This window comes from Mus caroli, unplaced genomic scaffold, assembly GCF_978045245.1.
Source record: "Mus caroli unplaced genomic scaffold, Mus_caroli_1 scaffold_7, whole genome shotgun sequence".
NCBI classification, from domain to species: Eukaryota; Metazoa; Chordata; class Mammalia; order Rodentia; family Muridae; genus Mus; species Mus caroli.
In genome coordinates, this window is record NW_028227262.1 from 132,228,987 (window position 1) to 132,238,412 (window position 9,426).

A 9,426-nucleotide genomic window follows, 5' to 3' on the forward strand; every position below is an offset into this window, starting at 1 on the left:
TAATTGTAACTTTGCTATGGTTATGCTTACCATAATGTAAGCACCTGTGTTTTCTGATGGTCTAAGTGTGACCCCTGTGAGAGGGTGGTTCAACCCCTAATGGGGTCACAACCCACAGGTTGAGAACTGCTGCTCTAGACTGAGGTGACACTTATGTCAACTATGAGATGGATACCTCTGGCTGGCAGTATATACTTCTGGGTTTTAGCTTCAAACAAAGCAGTAAGTTTGGGTGTTTGACTATTTTTAGTTACTTGCAGAAAACCGTGAGCTTGGCTCACAGTAGAAACTCTGCAACATGCACTGATATTTCTCAACTGTCTTCTACCTCACTGTGGTAATCATGGTTTTGGGGGCAGACAGATCAGCTTTTTCAACCTGGCTTCCTGCTACCTGGGACCAGTCAACCTCTTCACCTTTCTAAGACTCAGCTCTCTCATTGGTGAACTAGGTGAAGAAGAATCATTTTATTAATTTAGTACATTAAGGTATGGAAACTGCATAAAATATTCCCATGCAATTTCTAAATCTTTCCCCCCCCCCTGTTTTGCACTTAACAATAAATCTGTGTCCATTTTAAAGATCCAACTTCCAGGGGAATTTCAAAAGCATTCCTGTCTACTTTCCCTGATTTGCTGTAGCCTTAACCAGCCCTTCTTTGGGACCACCCATGTTTCCGAAGCTGAAAGTCCCCAAATATCCTTGACTAGCTACCCCAAGAGCCAAGGCAGCTTCCTTCCTTTATCCAGAAACAAGGAGTACTACAGTCTAGGTTGGAAAGTGTCCATTAGAGTCCACACTGCTTTTATATTTGTCAACTGCTACCTAAGGCTGTATGGTTAAAGGCAAGATCCCCCATCTTCAGGACAAAATGGTATTTCCTTCAGAACACTGAAGGAAATAGTTTTCCACAGAGGACATTTACATCCTCATTATATACTGCAGTCTCCTGAGGTACCAGGAACTGAAAGGCTCCCGATAAAAGCAGTTAAGTTGAAGAGCTTGAACTACTTTCTGATTAGCTGGCATCGATCCCTACACTGAATAAATTCTTTGAACTGAGAGCTACTCCGTCCCAGAAGCAATGGATAGTGTAGAAAATCTCCCCAGACTTCTAAGTTCTTTGGGGGTAGGTTTAGGAGTTTCCAGAGTGACTTACAATTAGATCATATTCTAATGTGTTACATGCTGATGGGAATCCGACTTCCCCCTTCTTCCTAACTGCTATCTACACGCAATTCTTCCCAGACGCTGCGAATCACCTTTTAGGCAGGTTGTCAAAGTATTATTGTTTGTTGTTAGTTTTAGAGTTTTCTAAGAGATCAAATGACCAACTGTGGTACTTAGCAAGTATTAAAGATGACAGTGGCATGTCAGACACCACCTTAGATTGTAAATAGATAATTTCATTATCTGGGACTATTATCTGAATTTCTCTTATAACTACAGTGCTCAAGTATTAGAAAGAACAGTACACACACAAACACACACACACACAGAAAGACAGAGAGAGAGAGAGAGAGAGAGAGACCTTATACCCCCACCCAGAAAGGAAGAAACCACTTACTCTTCATAATCATTCTTATTTTGAAATAAGGGGACATGCTGTCAAGATAATCCAGGATAAACCAGGTTGCTCTGGTGTCCTCATATGCTAGTAAGAATGATCCTCGAGGGTCATTAGACTGAGAAGCATGAGCTCCAAATACTATTGGCTAGTAGTTATTCCTTGGAAGAGAGATTGCAGGAGATGTTGTCTTTTGCCTGCGTGTCAAGAAAACAAATTGGGACTTGTGGGTGAGACAATAACCAAGAAGGAACCAATCAGTAGGAATATGAGGAAAGTCTCAACATAATAGAGGTGATGGTGTTGAGTATCAATGCTCACATTTGGGTTGGGCAGATACCCATCAGCAGTGGCACACATGGAATGTGTTACATTGCAGCAGCCATTTAGAAAGTAAATAAACAGGTGTTTATGATATTCATGACTAAACTTGGGAAGCCTAAGAACAACGTTTTAAAGCAGGTTGAAAAGATGGTGACTGGAATGTTATAGGGCTTGATATTGTATAAACCAGGAGTGATATAAACTAGAGTCACCTGGGTAGAAGAAACCTCAGCTGAGGGATTGCTTCCATCAGATTGATCTGTGTGCACCTCTGGGTGGGATTGCATTTTCATGACTGATGTAGGAGGACCCAGCCTACTGTGGGCAGGGTAACACAAGGGCAGGTAGTTCTGGGCTGCGTAAGAAAGGCAGCTGAGCAAGCCTTTGAGAGAAAGCCAGTCAGCACCATTTCTGCATGGTCTCTGTTTGACTTCTTGCTCGTAGGTTCCTGCCTTGGCGTCCCTTGATGACAGGCTGTCACTTAGAAGCATAAGATGAAGTAAATTCTTTTCTCCACAAGTTTGGTTATGGTCAGTGTTTTATCACAGGGGCTGAGAAACAACCTAGACCAAGTGGCCATCAACTTAGACCAACAGGCATGTTAGTGGCTCACAGTAGCTGGGAGAATTCACTTCCCAACTTTGCCTTTAGAGACTTCTTGCTGGCACCTGGAAGTGGTCATAGTGAATGTGAGCATTAACACTCTGAGAGGTGGAGAAGTGGCAGATCTTATAAAGTGGCAGATAATCTTTTGCATACCCTGTGGGGAGTCATTTGATAACATTTGTTTGTAAAACCATTTTTAAGAAACGTATGCCTTTCCTTGGTCTGATGTATAGCTGGCAAATATTTTTTTCCCATTCTATAGGCTGCCTCTTCAGTTGATTTACAGAAATTAATAGGCATGTCAAGCTGTCCTCTAAATTAGTATCTCTCTATCCATAAATTAGTGCAGTTTCAGAACTCAGAGAAATTTGTGCAGTGGATGGTGGTCAAACTCACAAGGGGTCAAAGGGTCGACAATGTATGGAGTATTCAGTTCCAAACAGGACACCTATAGTGTTCCCCTCAATCCCCTGATGAGAGATCATTAGATGAAGGGGTGAGAAGATTTTAAAAAGCAAAGCTCTCAGAAAGCTTCACCAGAGTGAAACTTCTGAACATGGCAAGACTCCTGCATTGGTGAACTCACGGAAGCTGTAGTTGCCTGTACAGGACATGCAAAAGATCAAGCCAGTTAATATTCTAGAATGGAGCCGGAGGAGCTCATAAGCTCCTACCCTTAGCTGACAAGTTACTTAGAATTGATGGTTTCAGGGAGAGGCAGAGTCCGTTTCCTTTAAGAGTATAGCCATTAGTCAGGCATGGTGGCACAGGCCTTTTATCTCAGCACTTGGGAGGTAGAGGCAGGTGAATCTCTGTGAATTTGATCCCAACCTAGTCTACAGATCAAGTCCAGAACAGCCAGGGCTACACAGAGAAGCACTGTATTGAAAACCAAACCAAACCAAACCAAATCAACCAACCAACCAAAAGGGAGTATGAAAGAGTGGGTAGCACTGGTAGGTCAAGCACACTGCAGTGTGTGGCCCGACACCCTGAGGAAATGTGCTGCACAAATTGGACTTGGTGGTTAGTTAAGGGAAGAAAAAAGAGGATACAGGATTTGGGAGAGCGTTGAGAGGCACCAATGAATTGGGAAGGAGTTAGAGGGAAGAGGGGGTAAATATGATCAAAATAAATTGCATAAAATACCAAGGAAATTACTAAAATACTGTATTAGAAGAAGTCTTTTCAGTGTATAAATTCTGGTGGTGCATAATTATTCAACCTACAACAATTGTTCTTGCTGAATAACTTTTCCCAGAAAACTGTAACATTGTACATTACTGGTAGGGAATTCTGGATTTTAATACAAACCATTTTATTCTTGAAGATTTCAGGAAAGTTAGGGGAGGAATTATGAGGAGATTAGTGGAAAAAGAAGAAGAGGAGAAAGATAAACAGAAGAGGAGAAGGAGGAGGGGGATGGAAAAGGAAAGGAAGAGGAGGAGGAGGTGAAGAAGGGGAGGAAGAGTATGAGAGAAGAACCCCCGCCTTCTCTCCCCACTGGGTAGAGATCACATAGTAGATGGTGACCATGTACAATGCAAGGTGAAAGCTTTCATGAGGAACCAAACCAGATGACATACTGATCTTGGACTTCCCAGCATCCAAACTCTGACGTAAATTTGTTGTTGAAGGCAAAGATTTAAAAAGAACTTTCCTGGATTCCAATGTATATTCCAGATAAAGGAAGGGTGAGATTGGAGGAAGGGCTCCCATAACATACCCAGGTTTCCCCTTGTTATTACTGTCCTTCCCAAATAAAATGCTCCAAAGCACCACTGTGGCACCCTACAATGCCACAGGAATTAAAAACCTTTGGGAAAATCATCTTTTCATCTCACACTATGACAGCATTCTTTCAACCACCGCTTCCCCTCTCTGAGATCTAGGAATACCGGCACAAAGCAGCAGGGTTTCCCCCAGTTTTATGAGACTTTTCAAATGGAATGCCAGAAAAATGTCAGTCTGAGAACCCTGGAAATTTGATTCTTATAAAGACAAGAAGAGATATGCATAGGAAATAGTGAGCATCCTCACCAGTCTGGGTCCTTAGCTTCCGCTTGGATCTTCCTCTTGTTGAGATACAAAGTCAGCCCTATGCAGTGACTAAGCTTACATTCTATAATGATGGCTCCCAATTCTACCATTAACATATCATCTTGTCTTCTTCTTTTCCAGGTCAAAAATCTATTCTTGGGAGAATAAGATTTGATGGAATGCTGTGTGTGTGTGTGTGTGTGTGTGTGTGTGTGTCCGTGCGCGCACAGGGAGTAGGGGGGAAGGAGCCTTAAGAAGAAAGTCTTGAATGATTGCTAGATCTTTGGATGGGCTCATACAGGTGCTGCACCTTGAAAAGGCTCTTGGCATGGACACATTTTGTGCACTTGATTTATTGTTGTTTGTTTGTTTGTTTTTGTTTTTGTGCTCCAATGGTGAGTTAATAAAGTCCTTGAGACTGGGGCAGGAGGATCACAGAGGCTGTCCCGTAGCTGGAACAGAAGTGCAGACATCTGGCATGAAATCCTTGAGTCGATCCTGATGTTTCCAGGATGTCTGGGTGGTTACAAGAGAGAAGTAGCGTGAGCAACCGGACTTCTGCAGAAAACCAATCAGAATGCCTTGTCCCTAGCTGTGCCATGACTTTCCCAAAGGGTAAAGTGATTCAGGCGACATGTGCTTTATGGTGACCATTTTCCTTAGAGGTCCTCTTGTACTCCGTAGTTTGATTTTTATTTTTCTTTTTATCTCACTCTACCCCTTTCCCAAGAATTGCAGCAGGTTCTTTGCCTCTCAAGGCCTTCTAATTCTATCACGTCTTTCCTTGACTTTGTCCCCCTGGTTTCCGTTCTGTGGGATTCTCATCTTCGGAGGGAGCGGCAGAGTCACCGCTGGCCAGATTGCACCCCTTATCTTTAACCACACTCCTTCCTGTTCCCTGCCCTTGCCAAGTTCCATTCTTCACTCTGCCCTTCAGCCTCCGAGCTAGCTTTGAACACAGTCTTCTGCCGTGCACCCTGTGTGTCTGTATTCATCTCCCAAACTGCAGGGCCCGTGAGCGCTCTTTATTCTGCCGAATTCCTTCCCTGTCTCCCTAGGACCCAATCTCCCACGTTGTCATTTACAGTTTTGACCTATATTTGTGTATTTCCTTTTAAATTATCCAAAGCAGAGACATTCTTTATCTGCACTGGAGTTAGGCTCTCTTACAGAAAGATATTAGACAAATATCACAAGATAAAGTATAAATCCACTTTGGTCTCTTTACATCTGAGAAGTAATACGTTTAGCTGCTTTCTAAATACAAATAAAAATAATTGAAAATCGTCCCCAAATGATTAACAAAAGTCAATTAAGGTTTATGAAAAGTAAATATTCTTCGCTTCCTAATCAGAGGAGATCAGAAGAGAGTACTTGACAGATTAAATCGCTCCAACTCGCAGGGACAATTTAGGCAGGATCAATGTTTTAGCCTTACATGCTGTGTCATTTTGCAATATAGAAGAAACAGATTATTTCTCATCAATCCAGTACAATCTTTGGGTTCATCTAGGTTAGCTTTTCTAATCTGGTGACCTGACACCTAGTGTTAACTTTGAGTACTGCTAAATGTTCACATAGGAAGTTTCTGTATTAAAACCTACATTATTATTATTATTTTAAATTCTGTTGAGTTTCTTAACTTGTGAGATTTATGCTGGTCACAGTATGTTCTCAGTGTATATTTAGCTGAAATGAACAGGGAACCTAAGAGTCAGGAAGCTGGGTTTCAACCTGATTGAACTTGCTCCCACAACCTTGTGCACACTACTTTCTTCTTTGAGTCTGATGCCATCAGTGGTAAAATTAAGCGCATGTTCTTTTTGATGGGCAGCTGCCACATTACTAAAGACAACTTACTCATGTTCCCACATCTTATAAGATAGAGTGACAACTAGATTTGAGTGGTTTATAGTGACACCTTCTAATAGAGCCTTTACTGTGATGACAGTATTCCACATGGCTACTGAAATATGCCTGGGGATATTGAAGAATTGAATTGAATTTTATTTAATATAAAATGTATATATATATGTATATATATATACATACATATATATATACACATACATATATATACAAAATATATATACATATATTTTATATTAAATATAAAATGTATATATATTTCATTATATATATATATATATATATATATATATATATATATCCATATATGCCTAGTGGGTTCCACCTTGAAAGAGTATAGTTTTGTTTATTGTTTGTTTGTTTTTGTTTTGAGCATGGAATGATAAGGCATTCTTCATAAATTTGAGGCTTATTTGCCAACATACTTGAGTTACTCTCTATACTGTGTGACTTTGATGATAACATTGCAGATTCGTCACATTTTGGAGTGAATTCACCATGCAAGCACATTGGTATTTGTTGTATGGTGTCTCTCATAGTTCAGTTAGATCTGATTCAATAAGATCAAGATAAAGACAGTATCTTTTTCTAGTTTACAAGCAGAAATTGAAGTGTAAAAACATTAAGATCTGCTCTAATCTTGGTGGAGGTGAATTTCAAAGCTCACTTCCTAATTATTTTCTAAGGTAGTAAGTATTCTCTGCATTGAAGACATCAGATTTTTAAGAGGTTATCATCCATGAAAAGGTATACAACTATATTACTTTCTTTTTGTTATGCTACAGAGTATAGATTTATATTAGTTTTTATTTGCTATGTAGTCTGTAGAAGATAAAAATGCCTAGATAGTTTTATTACATTTTATCAAGCACTCTTAAAATCCAGACTTTTATCTGGTCAAAGAGCAAGATATACTTGAGATAAACCCAACACTGTATACAATGAATATACATGGATGAAAATTTGTAAAAGTCTATATATATAAAACACTAAATGATTCTGAACAGAAACTTTATCTATTTTATTTATTCTTTATTATTTATCACTAGGCATAATTTATTCTGTGTATATTATTTCAGCACATGCACACATATACAAACATTCTCTCTCTCTCTCTGTCTCTGTCTCTGTCTCTGTCTCTGTCTCTGTCTCTGTCTCTCTCTCTCTCTCTCTCTCTCACACACACACACACACACACAGAGTCATTTAAGATTTGAGGTTACTGGGAGTGATTTTTTACAAGGGCATTGAAAGTGTTTCTCTTAGCAAGATGCTTATACACAGCAATATTTATATCAAAATAAGTAAGTGTGATTTATGAAGTCTAGTTATATGTAATTAATGTTATCATTTCTACAGCTAAGACTACTCAACTCCAAACTTTCACCTTAATATAATTATTGTAAACCTCTCAAAGAATGCAAGGTCTATATGTACATGTCAAATATTCCTAGCTGATCACTTTATACACTTTGGGATGAACTCTGTGTGACCTTCTTTCCATTCAAAAGATTGTCCTCTGTATCTAGAGCAAAAGTGGTTGGAAAGATCAACTTGTGATGATTTTGAGAATATTCCTTTAAATAATAATTTTAATAGTGACCACAAGGCATTTCAAAGCCCTGCAGTATTCTTCTGAAATGAAAGATAAGGTTTTCATTAGAAATTTGGTGTATACGGGGTGGGGGTATAGGGGATTTTCGGGATAGCATTTGAAATGAAAATGAAGAAAATATCTAATAAAAAATTGAAAAAAAAAACCCCAGAAATTTGGTGTATGAGTGAGCTGAAGTCCTTAGAAAGTAGTTTCATTTACTGTGTATAGTTATACCAAGGTTTGTAAAGTATACATTCATAATATGTGGTTACAGTGAATGCCATATTCTGTTGCTATGTTGGGGAAAAGGAACATTCTCATATATGTTTTTCCTCTATCACATGAAGTTATAGGTTGTCTCTGCTCCCTGGGTCTATCCAGGAACCACAATTTGAAGATCATTGCATTTGTATAGCTCCAGTGGCTCTGTACTCAGCGGAGTATGAACATTGCAAATGGAAATGCATACTCCTTTAGAAATAACCATTTAAAAAACAGAACATGGTTGTGCTTACAGGTTCCTATGTGTTCTGCTGATTTACTCAGATTGTTGCCTTTCTTAGGTTGGGAGTGGAACAGGAAGGATCAGGTGGGAGTAGTCCTGGCAGGGAGAGAATACCAGGAGAGACAGCTAGAGTTGGGGATATCTTGGGGATCAACTAGAAACTCAGTGCAACGGAAACTCCCAAGAGTCTATGAGGGTGACCCTAGCTAAGACTCCCAATAATGAGGGATGCAGAGGCTGAACCAGCCATCTCCTGTAATCAGGCAAGACTTCCACCAACTCAGCCACAAAACCTTCAACCTACAATTTATCTACATGGGATAAAGGTATCTCAGAAATTGTAGGAGTGGCCAACCAATGACTAGTCCAGCTTGAGACCCAATCCTACCAGAGGGAGCCCACCCCTGACATTGCCTGGAGGGCCAGGACACAGAGGGTGGATAGCCCAGAGGTCTAGGATAGAACCAAACAGAACACACAGCAAACAAACAACAACCAAACCAAAACAACAACAAAAAATATTCTCTTTAACCAAACCAACCAATCAACCAAACAAAATGGTTCCGAATGATATTCTGATATGCTTGTAGAATGGAGCCTAGCATAATTGCCATCAGAGAGACTTCATTGAGCACCTGATGGAAACAGAGGTAGAGACATACAGCCAAACATTAGGCAGGGCTTACGGAATCCTGCAGAGGAGGAGGAAGGATGGTAGGAGACAGAGAGGTCAAGGGCTCCACAAGAAAACTTACAGAATCAACTAACCTGGGCTCATAGGGCCTGAGAGACTGAATTAACAATCAGGGAGACTGTGTAGGTCTAACTAGGCTCTCCGCAAATACATTACGGTTGTGTATCTTGGCTTCTCACGGATTCCTAGCAGTGGGAGCAGTGGCTGTCTCTGACTCTTTTGCC